At 37.2% G+C, this 19267-nt stretch overlaps 1 protein-coding gene and 2 long non-coding RNA genes across 6 annotated transcripts in view; 1 reads left to right on the top strand and 2 right to left on the bottom strand.

The window, feature by feature from the left end:
• Positions 1-19267, top strand: part of LOC110969651 (zinc finger protein OZF-like) — a 279312-nt gene that overhangs the window by 73134 nt on the left and 186911 nt on the right. The gene's annotated exons all lie outside the window — the stretch shown is intronic.
• LOC127535366 (uncharacterized) lies at positions 101-1232 on the bottom strand. The gene is made up of 3 exons (XR_007944199.1): positions 1166-1232; positions 974-1048; positions 101-829 (listed from the first exon to the last, which is right to left on the bottom strand). It is a non-coding gene; the product is annotated as an uncharacterized LOC127535366 (long non-coding RNA).
• The window catches only part of LOC127535371 (uncharacterized), a 29947-nt gene continuing 29353 nt past the window's right edge, over positions 18674-19267 (bottom strand). The window contains exons 4-5 of the long non-coding RNA XR_007944206.1: positions 18828-18926; positions 18674-18735 (exon numbers count right to left, since the gene is read on the bottom strand). This is a non-coding gene — a long non-coding RNA (uncharacterized LOC127535371). The remainder of the gene's footprint in view (positions 18736-18827; positions 18927-19267) is intronic.

Below are 19267 nucleotides of genomic sequence, written 5' to 3'. Positions count from 1 at the left end.
CTAATATTTGTATTTCTAATTCTCAGTAACTTCAAACTACATGAAATGTATTTTGGGAATCATCATACCACACATACAGACAACAGTTTCATCTTCATTTTATTGAAAACGTTGTACTGAATTATTTCGAACAGTCTTCAGCATTTTGATTCTATAGTAAAAATAAAACAACAAGAAGAAAGACGTATGATATTAAATGCTGAAATATGGACAAGTCAGCAAATAATTCAACTGAATCTGGTCTATTAATGTTTCAATTAAGAAGCTACACATAATGTAAAAATGAATAAAAACCTTTTACTACTGAACTCCACATTATAAGAAAATAACCCCATGTGAAAAAATCACATTTGTTACCAGTTGCTATAAAAGTCATTAAAATTTGTTACTCAAACATAAACACTGTAATTTTATTGTGTTGACTGACAAACCTGTTGCACTATGCAGAATAATTCATAAAGTAACATAAGATTCAATTATGAAAAGAGCACTGTCCTGTAGAATTTTAACTCCAACACTGAAAATATATGTGAATATATGAATTTACACTTTAGGATGAAGATCCAACATGTGAATTAAGAGAAGTATTTTATGATGAAGGACAACATGTCAAAGCTGACATTTCTGGTCACTGAACATTTTAATTATGTATTGATGAGACGTGGCGATGAGAAAAGTCCAGCAGCAAACAGTCAGTCAGCATGTGTGCAGTTGGTGGACGGTCCCTTGTTTGTGTGGATCATCAGCAGAGAGAGTCCACAGCAGAACACCAGACTCTTCACTATCAGCACTGTGGACAGCAGACAGAGCAGATTCACCTGGAAGGAGGCTGACAGACAGACAGACAGACAGACAGACAGACAGACAGACAGGTCATTATCAAGTCCAAATGAAAGTGAACAGACTGATGTGCAGCTCTGAGTGCAGCAGAACATTGCAGCTGTCCATGCAGAGAGGCAGCAGCTGATCTTACAGTGAGCTTGCTGCAGAGCTGGCAGGTCTGCTGGCTCTCTCTCTGGAGGACAGGAGGCTGCTGGAGCTGGAAGCTCTGAAACAGAGAAGGAGGGAAATGTTTGTATGTGCAGTGAGAAACATGAGTGGTGTTTGACAGCGTCTCCACATGAAGCTGAATCAGTGCTGAACACAGTCATCCAGCCTTCATCACCTTGTTGTGTCTGGGCCTCCACTGGTCCCCCCTCGTGCTGGACGTAGCAGCTGTATTTATATGTGCTGTCCTGTTGCTGATGGATCAGCAAGATGGAGGCGCTGCGTCCCGGCTCTCTGATCTCCAGCTGCTCTCCCTCAGCAGGGTCCACATCCTCCAGCTGGCCGTCCTCCTTCTGTCTTTTCCAGGAGAAGCGGACCAGAGGAGGAAACATGGCTGAGGTCAGACACAGCAGGGAGCTGCTCCCCTCCAGGTGGACTCTGGATGCTGCTGGGTACACGCTCACCACGGGCTGCACTACCTGCTCATCTGATAGATAGATAGATAGATAGATAGATAGATAGATAGATAGATAGATAGATAGATAGATAGATAGATAGATGGTATTCACAATAGAGCATTATAAAAGTTCAAGAAGGTACAATGTGATTTTCCAAAGTGTATTTACTTTAATATATTTAAAACTATGTTGAGCTTCATTTACATTTTGTCTTCATGTAACTTTTATTTACACCAAACTTTACTGGTTGCCATTCAAATGTTCTCTATGATACATTAATAATAATAATAATAATAATAATAATAAACTATCCAGAAAATGTGTTTCTATTCGGTTTGTTCAATTTTCATATTCAGTGTCAGTTTTCGTCGTGTATTACAGTTTTTGTCCATTGTTTTGGCTCATTTCCTGAAACGGAGATGACATTTTCAAAATGGTGACAAAATTTCTCCAAACCAGCTTGCAATTGGTCAAAATGGAATTGCATTTTTCATTCATTTCATCAAATTGCAAATGATTTAGTACATGGTTCAATGTCCCAGAACATGTTTGCAAATGATTTAGTACATATAGCCTGCCTTTAGCACATTTAACCCATATTCAGTACACCTTTCAATGTCTCAGAACATGTTTGCAAATGATTTAGTACATAGAACCTGATTTTGGCACATTTAACCCACATTAAGCACAATTCCCAATTGAAATGGTCCTGTTGAGCCAAACTGATTGTCAATTCTCAGTCTAATTGTCTTTCACTTCAAAACATGCAAGCGACATGCCATTGTTTGAGCCATCATATGCAAAACAGTAAGCTCATTTTTCAAAATTAGTCAAGAAGCCAGTATATCATGGACCTCTTTAAGCACTTATTAGTTATGTATTATATATATGATTGACACTCAGTGGAGGCTAGAATGTGACTCAGAAAGTAGTAGGAGAAGGAGTATGCAGAAATCAGCGAGTTGATGACCCAGAAGCTGGGGAGGAAATTGGCCCAGAGGGTCAGGGTGAGGAGGACAATGACCAATGAAGAAGTGCATGTAGTATTCCCAGCATTGGATGTAGGGGAATTTATGAGTTTTGTTTTTGTTTGTGTGACATCACAGTATGCATTGTATATTATGTAGTATACTGTATGTTATTTTTACTTTCACTATATGGAAATCCTTTGTGTTTGAATACTGTAATACAATAAAGATGACCATTTCTGTGGCAATATGAGTGCAGTTTGTTATATTTCAAGCTTGGGGGGCGACTTCCATACATTCCATTTTGTTTATTCAGTTTTATACACAGTGATGTGAATTCAGATAGCATGGCAAAACAATTTAGTACAATAACCCTTAATCAGGAACTTTGCTGAGACTATGTGGAGTTTATGAAACTGATATTCCAATGATCTTTTGCAAAATTGGCAAACCGTCTAAACATTTTGACCTGTAGGGCTCATACAATGGAACTATGATGGGGCATTTTGGGGGTACTGACTATTTGCATGAGAAGGAAACTGCATTTTGACTTAGAAGTGATCAGTTTTGGGAGAGATATGAGCATCTGAAGATGATCCATGGTGTTTGGCTGAACAGTCCAGATTATTTTGAGACACAGGACTAACAGAATTGAGAATGTCCGGTCTGTTTCCAGAAATGGGCCAAAGTCACTGAGAAAGATCTGTCCATTTTGATGTTGGTGACTATCTAGATGGGGTGTAAATGTTCTTCTGAGGCATACATTAACAGTTTTGGGAACAAAATTCCATTTTGCAAGGGTGCGTCTCTGTTGTGCTGAACTGCAACACTGTTGTGCAGATTGATTTTAGAGTTTTGAAAATGTCATCTCCGTTTCAGGAAATGAGCCAAAGCAATGGAGAAAAACTGTAAAGTATTTTCTAATTAAAGATAAATCATCATATAAATAATAAACATCACTGATTTTTTTTACAAATACTAATTTTTCAGGAGAAAGACAAAATTAAATTATCAGTTAAACTTTCTTTCAACTACTGTCATAAACAGGTAAAGATGAAATCATAAATTGATCTTTACAACATTAATATAAAATACATTTTTAAATATGAATTTTTCAAAAACAAGTTTCTGACAAGTTGAAAGCAGTAAAAAGACACAGAAATGTCAAATATGAATAAAGAATCACAGATTAGATCAGATTAAATATTATTCTGTCAGCATCAATTCACATGTTAGAGAACAGAACAGAAACATAACTGATAGAATATCAAATCATTTTAGGTTTGATTTTCATTTCTATCTGATATTAAATATTTACCACCTACTGCATTCATTATTTATGAAAAGTTCTGTTTAGAATCTTTTGTATTTTATATATTTATACATTTTTTTAAATACCAAAATCTGTATTTTTGCCATTAAATGATGTCTGATATGATACAAAAATGAAATATTAAATCAACTTGATGTTTCAGTTTAAAAAGTTTCATTTTCATATTCAGTGTCTGTTTTCTTTTGTGTATTAAAATATTTTTAAATGAAATATGCATCATCATCATAGAAAGAATAATTATGATTGATTTTATTTCAGACAAATGAACAACAAAGCAGACATTCTTTTTCAGATTCTCATAAATAAGTAAAATGAAATTATGATTTAACTATTAAAAACATCCATATGTTGTATGTAATGTAACGCTTTTTGAAATTAATCATTTCTCATTATTTATATTTTTTGACTCAAATAAAAAATAACAATCAGAATATTATCTAATTGTCAATTAAATGAAATATGTTTGCAGGACTTTATTCTATATTTCATATCAATAATATTCATTAAAATATTGATTATGTTTCATGTCTTTTTTATGTATTGACACATGATCAGATAAAACACACATTCATCATATGAAAAATAATTATCAAGGACTAAACTGAGAATATTTATTTATGATTCTCCACAATCCAGAGACATTTATTCATAAATATTAAATTGTGTTTAACATCACTTTTCTTCTTCTGTTCACAAACCAAGAGACGCCACAGAATCCAAGACTAAAGAAATAAAAACACTGAATATTTGTAAGCTCACTGATATTTGCAGAAATAAAGAATAACTTTAGTTGTTCAGTCACATTTCAACATGTTTTCACACATTATTGAGCTTTTCTGATGGAACAGTGGCTGCAGATGAATCCTCCACTAATGATGGAAAAACTAACATGGAAAGCCTGAAACAGCACAAAGTGACTTGAAACACATTTTCAGCTTCACAATAAAACAGCAGAAGAAAAGAAAAGTTTCTTCTTACCTGTTACATACAGTTTAGTTCCAGAGCCAAAGATGCTGTACCAGTTTCCTCCCACAGTGAAAAATGGTCGTACAAAAACCTGCTGCTGAATGTTTGCTCAGATCTACACACTGTAGCACATCTTTCAGTTCTCAAAGATGCTTCTAGAGATGAAAATATACAAATATGAATAAATAATGAAGTGATGGTGGAACAGTGGACTGTAGTTCTCTGAACTCTGTGATCCTGGGCTGTAGTTTACTGCTGTCTTCATGTCACAAACACTGTTTGTTGATCTGGAGGTTTTTGTACAGGCTGCAGCCACAATCCATCACTGTGGGGAATCTCTTCCAAACAGCTGCAGTAGTAGGTGGCTGAATGTTGAAGTTTAACTTCTTTAATCTTCAACTCACAGCCGTTCTGTTTATTCTCAGCTGCAAAATCACCTATCTGAGGATGACCGAAACCTGTATTTATGTAACCATCATCTCCATCAATTCGAAGAATCGCTCTGAATGTTTCTCTTTCTGTCTTCTGGTACCAGATTACATAAGGTTCATCACACTTATCAGTTTTACAGCTGAAGGAGGCTGATTCTCCGACTCTCCTGGTCAAAGTCAAATCGTCCTGAATCGGCTGTGCTGCCATGGCAACCAGCGCTGCAGAGACACACACAGGTAGATGAAGGTCAGTGTGACAGCGTTTGTTCCAGGTGGACTTTTTGGCCTCCTGATTGGCTGGAAATACTCACCTGAACACAGACAGCACAGAGCAGCAGCTGGGAGGAGAAGCATCTTGTGCAGTGGTGTTTCCTCTGGAGAAGCTGAGCACAAGTGGAGCTGTGATGCAGCTGAGGCCAAACAAGGACGAGCTGTGAGAGCAGAGCAGGCCACGTGCTTTCTAACAGCTCCTCAAAGCTCCCATCAGCCCCTGTTAGCGGCCCACAGATAAGGCTGCTGCTGCTGACTGACAGCTCAGCTCAAGCTGCTGTGTGCTTTCATGCTCTGGATTTCAAGCTGACGACAGATCCACTAAATCTGCTTCACATCATGCACAAAGACTCAAAACATTCATGTTCCCACAAACACATTCAGGTTGGTGGTCAATTTAGTGACACAGACTGTTATCTGTTGTTGGGAGCAAAACAGAAAACTACAAATCCACACAGCTCCTCAACTCTCATCACATTTCAAAAATAAGAGTTGTTTTTAAATTATTTTTGATTAATTTGTCCCACATTATAGCAGACACATTTGCCAGCATTCAGTCAGACATATTTGGTATTTTTGTAAACTTTGGGATCTAAACTAGAGTTTTCAATAAACGAAAACAATTAGTTGGATGTGTAAATTTCTTTTTATTAAAAATGAAAATATGTCTGATTTTCTTACTGTTTTTTTCAGTATATCAGTAAAAATAATAATTTGTTTAAATGAAGAGGTCTAGGTGTTCAAGTGAAGAAGCATTTGGATTTTCACGATGTGCTAGCTCCATTTCTTGATCAAAATAGAGCTTGTTTTGTTTTGTTTGTTTGTTTGTTTCTTTTCTTTTGATTTGTTTATTTTGACATATTTGACTGCAGTTTCATTGTGCCCAATTGGACTTTAAAAACACATTTTCCGACAATATAAAGAGTTTAAATACACTAACTATTAAGTGCTTCAGTGTATTTCCATGCACTCTAAATGAAGAATTAAATATTTTTACATCTCTAAAAATTCATCATATCCATTCAACATGTTTTTTTCATATATTTCAATCATCTGAATATTCTGCTGCAGTTACACAATATTTCACTTTCCTCATCTGTTATTAATGTCTTTCATTCCAGCCGTCTCATGTCAACATGTGTCCATAAAGAAGTGTCTGCATGTGATGCTGCTGCTGCATCAGGATTATCAGTGTTACACTGCTGCCCTCTAGTGGCTGCAAACACACACTGCATCCAGCCTTCCACTGCTGCTACTATGAGCACACACTACTGCTGCTGAGGCTGCTGCTTCTTCTGCTGCTAATGCAGCTACTTCTGTCTGTGAGCTGCACACAACTTTCATTATTCATTCATATGATCATGATCAAACTGCATGTTTAATCCAACAAACAATCAAAAACTCAGTGATACTACACTTTGTTTCAGACTCTTGAGATGTTTGGATTCTTCTCCATCAGCATCAGGAGGCGTCTGATGGTCCCAGATTCCTTCTGCAGCAGAACAACCAGCCCAAACATCCATCCAGACTCATGAAGAAACATCTGCAGCCACAAGAAGAAGCAGGAGTCCTGCAGCAGATGGTCTGAGCTCACATAGTCCTGGTCTCAGCATCATAGAGTCAGTCTTGATTATATGAAGAGACACTGAGACACACTGAGTCCCCAGAAGAATTGTGATAAGTTCTCCAAGACGCTGGAAACAACTGACCTGCCACAGAACCAGGAGCCCAAAGAGTCAGAAGAACGGTCCAGAGCTGCTGTTTAAAGTTTACAGATTATAAGGACCTCTAGTTGGAAAATCACTCAAACAGGTACAGAGGGATGCAAAGTGATCAAAAAGAGACAAATAACACAAATCTGTCTGAAAACAAAAACTAAATGACCAATGAGAGAGACATAATTCCACAACAAAATGCAAAAACTAGGGACAAAAGAAACACAGTGTTTGTTCAAAGTGACAGAAAGAAGACTTGAAACTGTCAGAAAAACCACCAACATGATGGAGTAGAACTCACCTCCAGGATGTCCTGATGTTGAGTCATTTACTGCTCCTGCTGAGTTCAATTAGAGTGTCCAGATGTGTTTGTTTTGAATGGATTTCAAAGTCAAAAGTGGTGTGATTCTGAACAAGTCTTGGTTTTGCAGTGTGTTGTCAGTAGAAATCACAGGAGGCAAAATGTATCCATCTGTAATAAGCTAATAAATGTAGAAGTCAGTTAAGTACTGAAACTGAATGAGTTCATCCCAGAAGCTTCCTTACTTTTCACCACTTGCTCTAGCATTCTGAACCACAATTAGATCCATAGGGGATAACAATCCCTGTTATTAAAAATACCTTTATTTGCACAGCACAGTCCACACAGAGCTTTGCATCTGTTACAACTGGCTCTCAGGCCACGGCAAAGGAGGAGATGTGTAGAGAAGTTTCACTGCAACAAACAGTGATTTATTAAGAAGAAGCATGACAGTGGGGTGTGGTAATAAGCATCAGTGGTGTGTGAGGGTGTATGATGGCAGTGGTCAATGTGTGGTGCGTGTTTTCAATGTAAAACAAATCAAAGAAAGACAAAGAAGATCATGGGAGGCTGGGTGTAAGAGAGAAGAGGGAGAGCTGTGGCTTCACAGGCCAGCTTATATAACCAGGGACACTGTCCAGGTGTACCAGGTGAGGTGATTGTAGCTCCACCCAGCCAGAGACCTGCAACACAAGAGCAAGAGAGAGAAGACCAAGACTCTGGGGCTGTAACAACCATCCCCACATAAAATGAGGGTTCCCAAAGAAGCCCTGTCACCTAAACAATCAATAAATGCTCCCTCTAATCAATGCTTTCTCTTGTATCACTGTTTATCTGTAGCCTCACCTTGATCCTTAAACAAAACACCTGCTGGAGTACAACATTAGAAAATCTCACCACTGCTGACCAAACAGTCCATTTCAGTTCCTATTCATCGTCAGCAACTGGATCCTTGAAGCTAATTTAAGAGGAAAGATGAAACAAGCTCTGGTTGTGAGACTGAGAAAGGTCAAGGGATTATGATCTGTAATGACCACCACATGCCCTGTGCTAACAGATACTGAAGTGCTGCAAAGACATAATCAACGTTCGTGTTTCCTTTCCAATTACAGCATAATTCCATCAGTGTTTGCTGAATTTGCTTGAACAGAAGCAAACTGGCTTATCCACTTCGACGTCATCTGACTCTAACAGCACAGCTCCTACATGACTTGCATCTACCTCCAGTTTAAAAGGTCCATCCCACTGTGGAGTCAGGGTCATATAAATAAGCGCCTTCACAAATTCAAAGACCTCTTGACGCTCTGATGACCAAACACATGTGACCAAACAGTATTATATTTGGCATAACACATAGTTTACAACAACAGCCTGAATTGAATATTATTATAAATAATGTGTCTTTGAAACCAGTAAAAGAAACGAAATGACTTGGTGTCGTGTTAGATAATAAATTGTCGTGGACTAAACATATTGATGAGATGGTGTCCAAGATGGGAAGTGCTGTTTCTGTTGTAAAAAGGTGTGCAGCTTTCATGTCATTAAACTTGACTAAACTAGTGTTACAATCTTTAGTTTTATCAGTTCTGGATTACTGTCCAGTAGTCTGGTCTAATAGATCACAAGAAAATATAAAAAAGTTGTAAATTATACAAAATAGAGCAGCAAGAATAGCTTTGCATTGCAGTTACAGAACAAACATTATAGCCATGCACAACTATTTGGGCTGGCTATCGGTTAAGGAAAGATTATTGTATTCATTGCTGGTTTTCTTTAGAAACATTTTAATTACAAAAAACCATCAATCTTGAATAAAAATGCATATTTTAGTTCAGCTAGACATAGCTATGCAACCAGACATGCTACCAGAGGACATTTGACACTACCCAAATGAAAAACAAAAAATTAAAGGAATGGTTATGTACAGAGCTATGCAAGAATGGAATAAACTACCAGAAAACATTACACAAGAAAATAGCAAAATTATTTTCAAAAAGTTAGTCAAAAAACACCTGTACACAATAGAGATTTAATATAGGTCAATTGGAAGTACAAGTACTAGCTAAAAATTGCACCTTTGCAACAGAAATAGTTCTGGGGAGATGTATACTGAAAGAATGGATAACTGTCGAATCTGATCTAATTCTGTCAAATCGGGTTAATTCTGGGATTGAGCTTCAATGGCGCTGGGTGTAACATCAAAAGGCTAAAAGAAATTTGAGCTCTATATGTGTGACCAATATACATAATAAATGTAGATCTGTGTAGATATGATGATATATAAATGCTGTATACCACTGCTGACCTGGGAGCGGTCTTGTATTGTCCGTGTATTATTGTGTTGTGTATTTCTTTGTATTTCTTTGTGTTTTATGTTGTATTGGAACAGGGATTATGTTGTATGTGATGCAAATTGCATTGATGTATTGTAAAGATGTTGTATGGACCCCAGGAAGAACAGCTTTGGCAGCGCCATAGCTAATGGGGATGCAGATAAATCAAATCAAAACCTTGGACTTCAACAGGTTTGTGAGGGGCGCAACAACAGCAGAAAAGTTTCTGTAAGAACACCAGTATGTCCCAAAAAACACATGACTGCCTTTTTTGTTGGAGGCAGAATATAGTCTTAAATGCCACTTCTTGACCAGGTCGTTATTGAAAATGAGACCCAGTTCTCAACTAACTTACCTGGTAAAATAAAGGTTAAATAAATAAAAATTAAAGTCTTTAATAGGTTTTACATTTAAACACACTGGACACACTCCGCCTTGTCTCACCACATGACCCAAATAAGTCATTGTGGCTTTTATAAACTCGCACTTGACCAAATTAATAGTTAACTGTTCATCAGTCAAGCGGTCAGACAACTGCTTAATATGGACAAGATGTCCATCTGTGAGAATAGTGTTGTTGAAACACGGACACCCCCCACATATTTATTCATTTTGTTGTTGGAAACCCGAGTTGTGCCTCATCTTGTTTCATATTTGCTACTGATGTTGTTTGGCCTGCTGCTGGTGTAGTAACTGATTTTCGTCACAAGATGGAGTTCCTTATTTGTGAGCGCTATCTGTCAGTGGAAAACCTACTCAACACTTACATTGTCGTGCAGCATTGATGAGAGTACAGCGTGATGCAAACACTCTTGCTATGTCTGTTTATATTTACAGAATCCAACCAAAGTAAAATTAATTTCCAAAGCACACTGAGTGGCTCATTCAAGTGTGATACACATCCCAGTCATCAGAACAGATAACATCGTCAAACAAGTACACCAGACTACCTTCCATATCTCCAACCACTATGTTCATCAGACACTGAAAGGCAGCTGGTGCATTCTGCAAACCAAATAGCATCACAGTATACGAATACAAACTAGTGAGAGAATCAAATGCAGAGATCTCTCATGCTGTCTTGGATAATGAGACCTGCCAGTAACCTTTCAGCAAGTCAGACTTACTCATAAACCTAGCTTACCCTACTTGGTTAATGCAGTCCTCCATTTGAGGAAATGGAAAAGAATCAGGGTTTGTCATATTGTTGACCTTACCAAAGTCTGGACAAAACCTGGGGGTGATAGAGGACATTGGCCCAAGCAGCAAGGCAATACCCAGCTGGAAGACAATGGTTCTGGAATACCATTATTGAGCATATACTTAACTCAGCATCAAGATACCTACACTTTTCTGGGTGAACATTATAAAACTTCTGCTCATAGGTTTTCAGTCCTCCACATCCATCCCATGCTTCACCAAATGTGTGTAAGTCTGTACATCCCTGAACAGACATGGATACTGCTTAATCAGATTAATTAATTGATTCTGTTTGGACACCTCCAAATGACCCATCAATCCATCTATATTTTGCAGGCACTCAGGTGTTAAGATGACCAGAATGTAAAGTTTCATCAGGACCTGACAAGTCCTCCCACCTTGTTCTGCCACACCTGGAGGAGACACAGACACTGATAAGTAAGCGAGATGTTCACCAGATAACTGAATCTCCTGATCAGCTGCCTGACATGCCCGAGAATAGTATGACTTCAACAGATTAACACATCAAAGCTGGTTGGGTTACCTACGGTCAGAGTAGCTCTCACACTCTCTACCACCTCTACTGTGATTGTAAACACTGCACTGCATCCATTTTTGCACTAGTAGATATTTTTCCATATTCTATTTATAGTTAGTATTGTTAAGAACAGCTCTATTTCCAAAGATCTTATTTTATAACAATGTATATAAGAAAAGTTTCCTATCCTTAGATGTGTATATTTTACTATTTTACCATTTCTTACAATCTTTATTATCTTGTACTTGCACCTTTCGTGACTTTTTGCACCCCTCTGTTTGTTCCTAAGAGCTCTGTAATGGTAAATTTCTCCTTTGTGAGATCAATAAAGTCTATCTTATCTATCTTATCTGACAAAATTCTGATCTGACACCTTCAAACATGAATATGGACCAGTAAGTTTAGCCTGAAATGGTGAGGTAACAATAGGCAGCAGCAAGTATCTGATCTCCTGAGAGAAACTCAGGATTCTCACCCAGTCGATCATTCAGCTTTTTCATCTTGTCCTGTGCAGCCGCCAACTTATTCCTGGTCATTTCCTGTGCTCTGTCCAGTCTATACTGAAAGCACTTAAAGCCACTGGCATAATCAATCAGGTTTTTATGTGGTAGGTGAAACACTTCAAGGTGCCGTGGCTCTGGGATGTGACGAGCGGACACCTGACTGCAGAGTAGGCCTAAGACTCTGATTGGGCTCAGTGGCTAGCTGACATGTAGGGCATGATTTAATGAAAGCAGACATCTTTCGTCAGTCAAGGTCAGGAGAAGTACCCAAATGGGAAACCTAGCCAGGAAACCTCCTCTACAAGTAGCATGCACACACTGCTCAACACTTATCTCTTCATGCTTCTGTGATCCCAAACTATCACAAGAAAGCTAAACAATCTGCTCAGCCCACAAAAGAAAACTTGAACTGAAACACTCAAACACCTCAAAGTACACCTCCAAGAGCACAATCAAATAACCTTTAAAGGTTTGCCAACAGCTGAGACAAAAAGGAATCCTCAACTTTATGCTGTCAGTCTTTAAAATTTATGTGTCGATAGACCACAAAACTGCAGCACATAATGCTGGGCTAACAAAGTGCTCATTTCAAATTAAGTCCAGAAGAAAGTTACTGAAAGAGAAAGAAACACACCAAGAAATACCTCACAATGGATGAGGCCCCAGTTTGTCATGACAGGCTCTCAGGCTGCAACAAAGGAGGAGATGCACACAGAGGATTTACTGCAACAAACAGCGATTTGTTAAGAAAAAAACATGACAATGAGGTGTGGTAGTAAGCATTAGTGGTGTGTGAAGGTGTATTTCGTTGATGTAAAACAAACTAAAATAAGACAAAGAAGAGCATGGGTGGCTGGCTGTAAGAGAGAATATGGAGATCTCTGTCTCCACAGGCCGGCTTATAGAACCAGAGACATTAGTCAGGTGTACCAGGTGAGGTGATTGTAGGTCTGCTCAGACAGAGAGCTGCAACAGAAGAGCAAGAGAGAGAAGACCAAGACTCTGGGACCATAACACACCAACAACAGAGAGAAAAGCATCTAAAAGAAAGATAAATAAAGAAATCCATATCAAAACGAACAAATGGGTCTGATATCAGTAAAGGAATATTCTTTTACATTTTACTGTCATTTCACAGGTTTTCCCTGTGATGTTAAATAGCAGATAATACCTCGTAAAATCAAAGGAAAAACATTCCTTTACACGTTAACCATAGAAAAAAATCTGTCCACATCAATTTTTTTTTGAATAGTAATGTATATACAACAAATATGACAATAAAATGACAGAGTTTCCCCTGTATTTAAATCAACAAAATATCATATTTGTTATTAATTGGGGCAAAAACTAAATTCTACTGCATATTAACTGTACAGATCAAATAAAATGCAGGGAAATTCGTTGATTTAACTAAACAATTTATTTCTGCTTTTCAGATGAATGAAGCTCTGATGTCTCATAAAATCACAGATAAATCACAAGCTGGCTGTCAAAAAGAAGCCAAAATTGTACATCATGTCCACATCAAAATCAGTATTTTTTACAAGTAGTAGGGTTTTTATGTTGCCATAAATTTAGACTATTTCAAAGAAGTTAAATCAGCTACAAACATCATTATCTGACAGATATTTACAGTTTTCATTGCAGTTTTTAAATGACATTTTGCTGTTTTAAAATGTTTTTTTTTTTTTTTGCCAGATTTCAATTGCTGTTTTAGGGATTGGATTTTACAGTTTGAATGTCCAGAGTTTCCTGTAAGTTTTTTCTTTATTTTTTAATGTTTATTTTATTGTTATGTTTATTTGGCAGGGACATACAACATGCCACAAAAACGGGGAAAATGTGATGCATGTAAGACGTCCAGCTTCAGCTAATTTGCAGTCTTTGTTTGTGGTCAGGCATTTAAAATGCAATGAAATATACTAAATACAATGAAAAATGCAATGACACAAGTACAGTGGATAATACAATAAATAAATAAACACAGTTGCAGTTGTCATTTACTGATAAAAGAAAACTGAGTTGAATTTAACACTGAACATTAGTAAAATGCTGTTATGTTGCAGTGACTTGTAAGAAATGAATGTTCATACTCTGACGTCATCCTGTGAACTCTGGATGGAAGAACAACTGAACATAGACTTTATGAGATGTGGAAAACTTTCCTCCTCTTTTCACACCTGGAGAAGTACTCATTCATTCATTTACAATATTTAAATTGTAGATGTGAATCACAGAGGCATGGAATACAGTAACTGTGAGCAGACATGTCAGAGGTCATGATTATTGCTGGCTGGGCTCAAACAGCTGCAGACAACAGCAGCAGATACCAATCTGTTCTCGGTGTTTTCAGACTGTTGACAGTCAATCGCACTTCTTTTCCTGTGTGGCTTTCTGCAGCCTCCACACCGTTAGCTGTGGCTTTTCACTTTATTAGCACAATGAGCATCAAGTGTGCAGAAAGAATGATGACAGGAAACATCTGTGGTGTTGATCTGTGAGAGAAACAGGTCAGAGCATCAAGTCAGAGCTGACAATGAACTGTGATGGAAAAACAATGAGAAAAGAGACCATAAAGCTCCTGCACAAAGTTTGCTGCTGGTCATTCATTCTGAATAAATGAGAGAAATTTAACTTGAACTGAATTCACTAAAATGTGTAGAAACAATAAACACACATACAGTAATATCAGTGTTAGATAACAATAATCATGTGATCCATATTTGTTTTACATGAAGTTGTTTTTTCAATTCAAAAATCTCAACTTGCTCTGTTCAGTGTTTCACTTATGAAAAAATTAAATTGATTTCAGTTTTACTGATTCAGAAAACATCAACATGTTGCTCAATTTTCCAACGTTTAGTCCTATCACACTTCTGTATGAACATTTTTAAAGCAGCTGTTGTTCAACATTCAACTTATCTTCAAGCCACTCAATTTGTTCTCATTCATCGTGTTGTTTTCTGTTTGCTGATATTTCTGCATCCTCTACATTTGTTTGTGTCTCTGAGGAAAAGTGTATTAAGAGTCACTTACAATCAGGAATCAATATATTCAGCTGATATAGTTTCATTTTTCCTGATCATTTGATATGAAATCCATTAATAATCAATTTGTAAAACACAGATACTGTAATTATTTCAGTTTATTGTGTTTAGTGATCAACCTGCTGCATTTAATATAAATTTTATCAGGAGATTATAAGACCAGAATATCAAAGCAACACTGTCCTGCAGAATTTAAACTGAAAATATGTTTGTGAATATCTGTGTTTACAGGATGATGATCAAACATGTGAGTTAACCCAGATAGCAAACTATGGGTGAATCAATGTTGAATCTAACATAGAAATTATACAGAAAGCGCAAGGTTGATAAAATGTTGAGTCAACGTTTGCTTACATAGATTACATGTTTGCAAACATAGATTCAACATTAATGAAACATTGACCTGTCAAACATTTTAATTAAACCAAAATACAATGTAGATTCAATGGCATCTTTTAAACACAAACTTCAATGTTGACAAAATGTTGTTGAATCAACGTTGATCCAACCATCAATCTTCAACCGTAACCAAAATTCAACCTTCTTAACCCTAATTCAACACTGATTTAACATCTTTTGCTATCTGGGTAAAGTGTGAGTGATGGCTTTCTGTATAATTTCTACGTTAGGTCTCAACATAGTTTGCTATCTGTTAAGAGAAGCATTTTACAGCCAAGAACAAAGCTATCATTTCTGATCACTGATCAAAGAGATCAATGAGACGTATTGATGGGATGTGACGGTGAGAAACGTCCAGCAGCAAACAATCAGTCAGCATGTGTGCAGTTGGTGGACGGTCCCTTGTTTGTGAGGATCATCAGCAGAGAGAGTCCACAGCAGAACACCAGACTCTTCACTATCAGCACTGTGGACAGCAGACAGAGCAGATTCACTCGAGACCACAAGGAGGCTGTTGGAGAATCATGAAAAACAAAAATAAAGGCAAAAGGTAAGAATGGGTTGAAATGTTTGTATCTGCAGTGAGAAACATGAGTGGTGTTTGACAGCGTCTCCACATGAAGCTGAATCAGTGCTGAACACAGTCATCCAGCCTTCATCACCTTGTTGTGTCTGGGCCTCCACTGGTCCCTCCTCGTGCTGGACGTAGCAGCTGTATTTATATGTGCTGTCCTGTTGCTGATGGATCAGCAAGATGGAGGCGCTGCCGTCCCGGCTCTCTGATCTCCAGCTGCTCTCCCTCAGCAGGGTCCACATCCTCCAGCTGGCCGTCCTTCTTCTGTCTTTTCCAGGAGAAGCGGACCAGAGGAGGAAACATGGCTGAGGCCAGACACAGCAGGGAGCTGTTCCCCTCCAGGTGGACTCTGGATGCTGCTGGGTACACGCTCACCACGGGCTTCACTACCTGCTCATCTGATAGATAGATAGATAGATAGATAGATAGATAGATAGATGATAGATAGATAGATAGATAGATAGATAGATAGATAGATAGATAGATAGATATAGATAGGATAGATAGATAGGTAGTAGATAGATAGATAGTAGATAGATAGATAGATAGATAGATAGATAGATAGATAGATAGATAGTAATAATGATAGATAGATGTATAGATAGGTAGATAGTAGATAGATAGATAGATAGATAGATAGGTAGATAGTAGATAATAGATAGATATAGATAGTAGATAATAGATAGATAGATAGATAGGTAGATAGGTAGATAGATAGATGGATAGAAGTATACGAAGGTACAATGTGATTTTACAAATGCTAATTTTTCAGCTGAAAGACAAAATTAAATTATCAGTTAAACTTTCTTTCAACTACTGTCATAAACAGGTAAAGATGAAATCATAAATTGATCTTTACAACATTAATATAAAATACATTTTAAATATGAATTTTCAAAAAGTTTCTGACAAGTTGAAAGCAGTAAAAAGACACAGAAATGTCAAATATGAATAAAGAATCACAGATTAGATCAGATTAAATATTATTCTGTCAGCATCAATTCACATGTTAGAGAACAGAACAGAAACATAACTGATAGAATATCAAATCATTTAGGTTTGATTTTCATTTCTATCTGAATATTAAATATTTACCACCTACTACATTCATTATTTATGAAAAGTTCTGTTTAGAATCTTTGTATTTTATATATTTATACATTTTTTTAAATTCCAAAATCTGTGTGTTTGCCATTAAATGATGGTCTGATCATGATACAAAAATGAAATATTTAATCAACTTGATGTTTCAGTTGAAAAAGTTTCATTTTCATATTCAGTGTCCGTTTTCTTTGTGTATTAAAATATTTTTAAATGAAATATGCATCATCATCATAGAAAGAATAATTATGATTGATTTTATTTCAGACAAATGAACAACAAAGCAGACATTCTTTTCAGATTCTCATAAATAAGTAAAATGAAATTATGATTTAAACCATTAAAAACATCCATATGTTGTATGTAATGTAACGCTTTTTGAAATTAATCATTTCTCATTATTTATATTTTTTGACTCAAATAAAAAATAACAATCAGATAATATCTAATGTCAATTAAATTAAATATGTTTGCAGGACTTTATTCTATATTTCATATCAATAATATTCATTAAAATATTGATTATATTTCATGTCTTTTTATGTATTGACAACATGATCAGATAAAACACACATTCATCATATGAAAAATATTATCAAGGACTAAACTGAGATAATTATTTATGATTATCCACAATCCAGAGACATTTATTCCTAAATATTAAATGTGTGTTTAACATCACTTTTCTTCTTCTGTTCACAAACCAAGAGACGCCACAGAATCAAAGACTAAAGAAATAAAAAACACTGAATGTTTGTAAGCTCACTGATATTTGCAGAAATAAAGAATAACTTTAGTTGTTCAGTCACATTTCAAACATGTTTTCACACATTATTGAGCTTTTCTGATGGAACAGTGGCTGCAGATGAATCCTCCACTAATGATGGAAAAACTAACATGGAAAGCCTGAAACAGCACAAAGTGACTTGAAACACATTTTCAGCTTCACAATAAAACAGCAGAAGAAAAGAAATCTTTCTTCTTACCTGTTACATACAGTTTAGTTCCAGAGCCAAAGATGCAGGTACCGTATCCTTCCCACAGTGAAAAATGGTCGTACAAAAACCTGCTGCTGAATGTTTGCTCAGATCTACACACTGTAGCACATCTTTCAGTTCTCAAAGATGCTTCTAGAGATGAAAATATACAAATATGAATAAATAATGAAGTGATGGTGTAACAGTGGACTGTAGTTCTCTGAACTCTGTGATCCTGGGCTGTAGTTTACTGCTGTCTTCATGTCACAAACACTGTTTGTTGATCTGGAGGTTTTTGTACAGGCTGCAGACACAATCCATCACTGTGGGAGTATCCTTCCAACAGCTGCAGTAGTAGGTGGCTGAATGTTGGAGTTTAACTTCTTTATCTTCAACTCACAGCCGTTCTGTTTATTCTCAGCTGAGAAATCATCTGAGGATGATTGTAACGTGAATATTTATCATATCCCATTATATCAAGAATCACTCTGAATGTTTCTGTTTCTGTCTTCTGGTACCAGAATACATAATTCATCACACTGATCAGTTTTGACAGCTGAAGGAGGCTGATTTCCGACTCTCCTGGTCAAAGTCAAATCGTCCTGAATCAGCTGTGCTGCCATGGCAACCAGCGCTGCAGAGACACACACAGGTAGATGAAGGTCAGTGTGACAGCGTTTGTTCCAGGTGGACTTTTTGGCCTCCTGATTGGCTGGAAACACTCACCTGAACACAGACAGCACAGAGCAGCAGCTGGGAGGAGAAGCATCTTGTGCAGTGGTGTTTCCTCTGGAGAAGCTGAGCACAAGTGGAGCTGTGATGCAGCTGAGGCCAAACAAGGACGAGCTGTGAGAGCAGAGCAGGCCACGTGCTTTCTAACAGCTCCTCAAAGCTCCCATCAGCCCCTGTTAGCGGCCCACAGATAAGGCTGCTGCTGCTGACTGACAGCTCAGCTCAAGCTGCTGTGTGCTTTCATGCTCTGGATTTAAAGCTGACGGCAGATCCACTAAATCTGCTTCACATCATGCACAAAGACTCAAAACATTCATGTTCCCACAAACACATTCAGGTTGGTGGTCAATTTAGTGACACAGACTGTTATCTGTTGTTGGGAGCAAAACAGAAAACTACAAATCCACACAGCTCCTCAACTCTCATCACATTTC

The sequence above is a fragment of the Acanthochromis polyacanthus genome, chromosome 9, assembly GCF_021347895.1.
Source record: "Acanthochromis polyacanthus isolate Apoly-LR-REF ecotype Palm Island chromosome 9, KAUST_Apoly_ChrSc, whole genome shotgun sequence".
In the NCBI taxonomy this organism is placed as follows: domain Eukaryota; kingdom Metazoa; phylum Chordata; class Actinopteri; family Pomacentridae; genus Acanthochromis; species Acanthochromis polyacanthus.
This window is presented reverse-complemented; position numbering and strand designations above follow the sequence as displayed.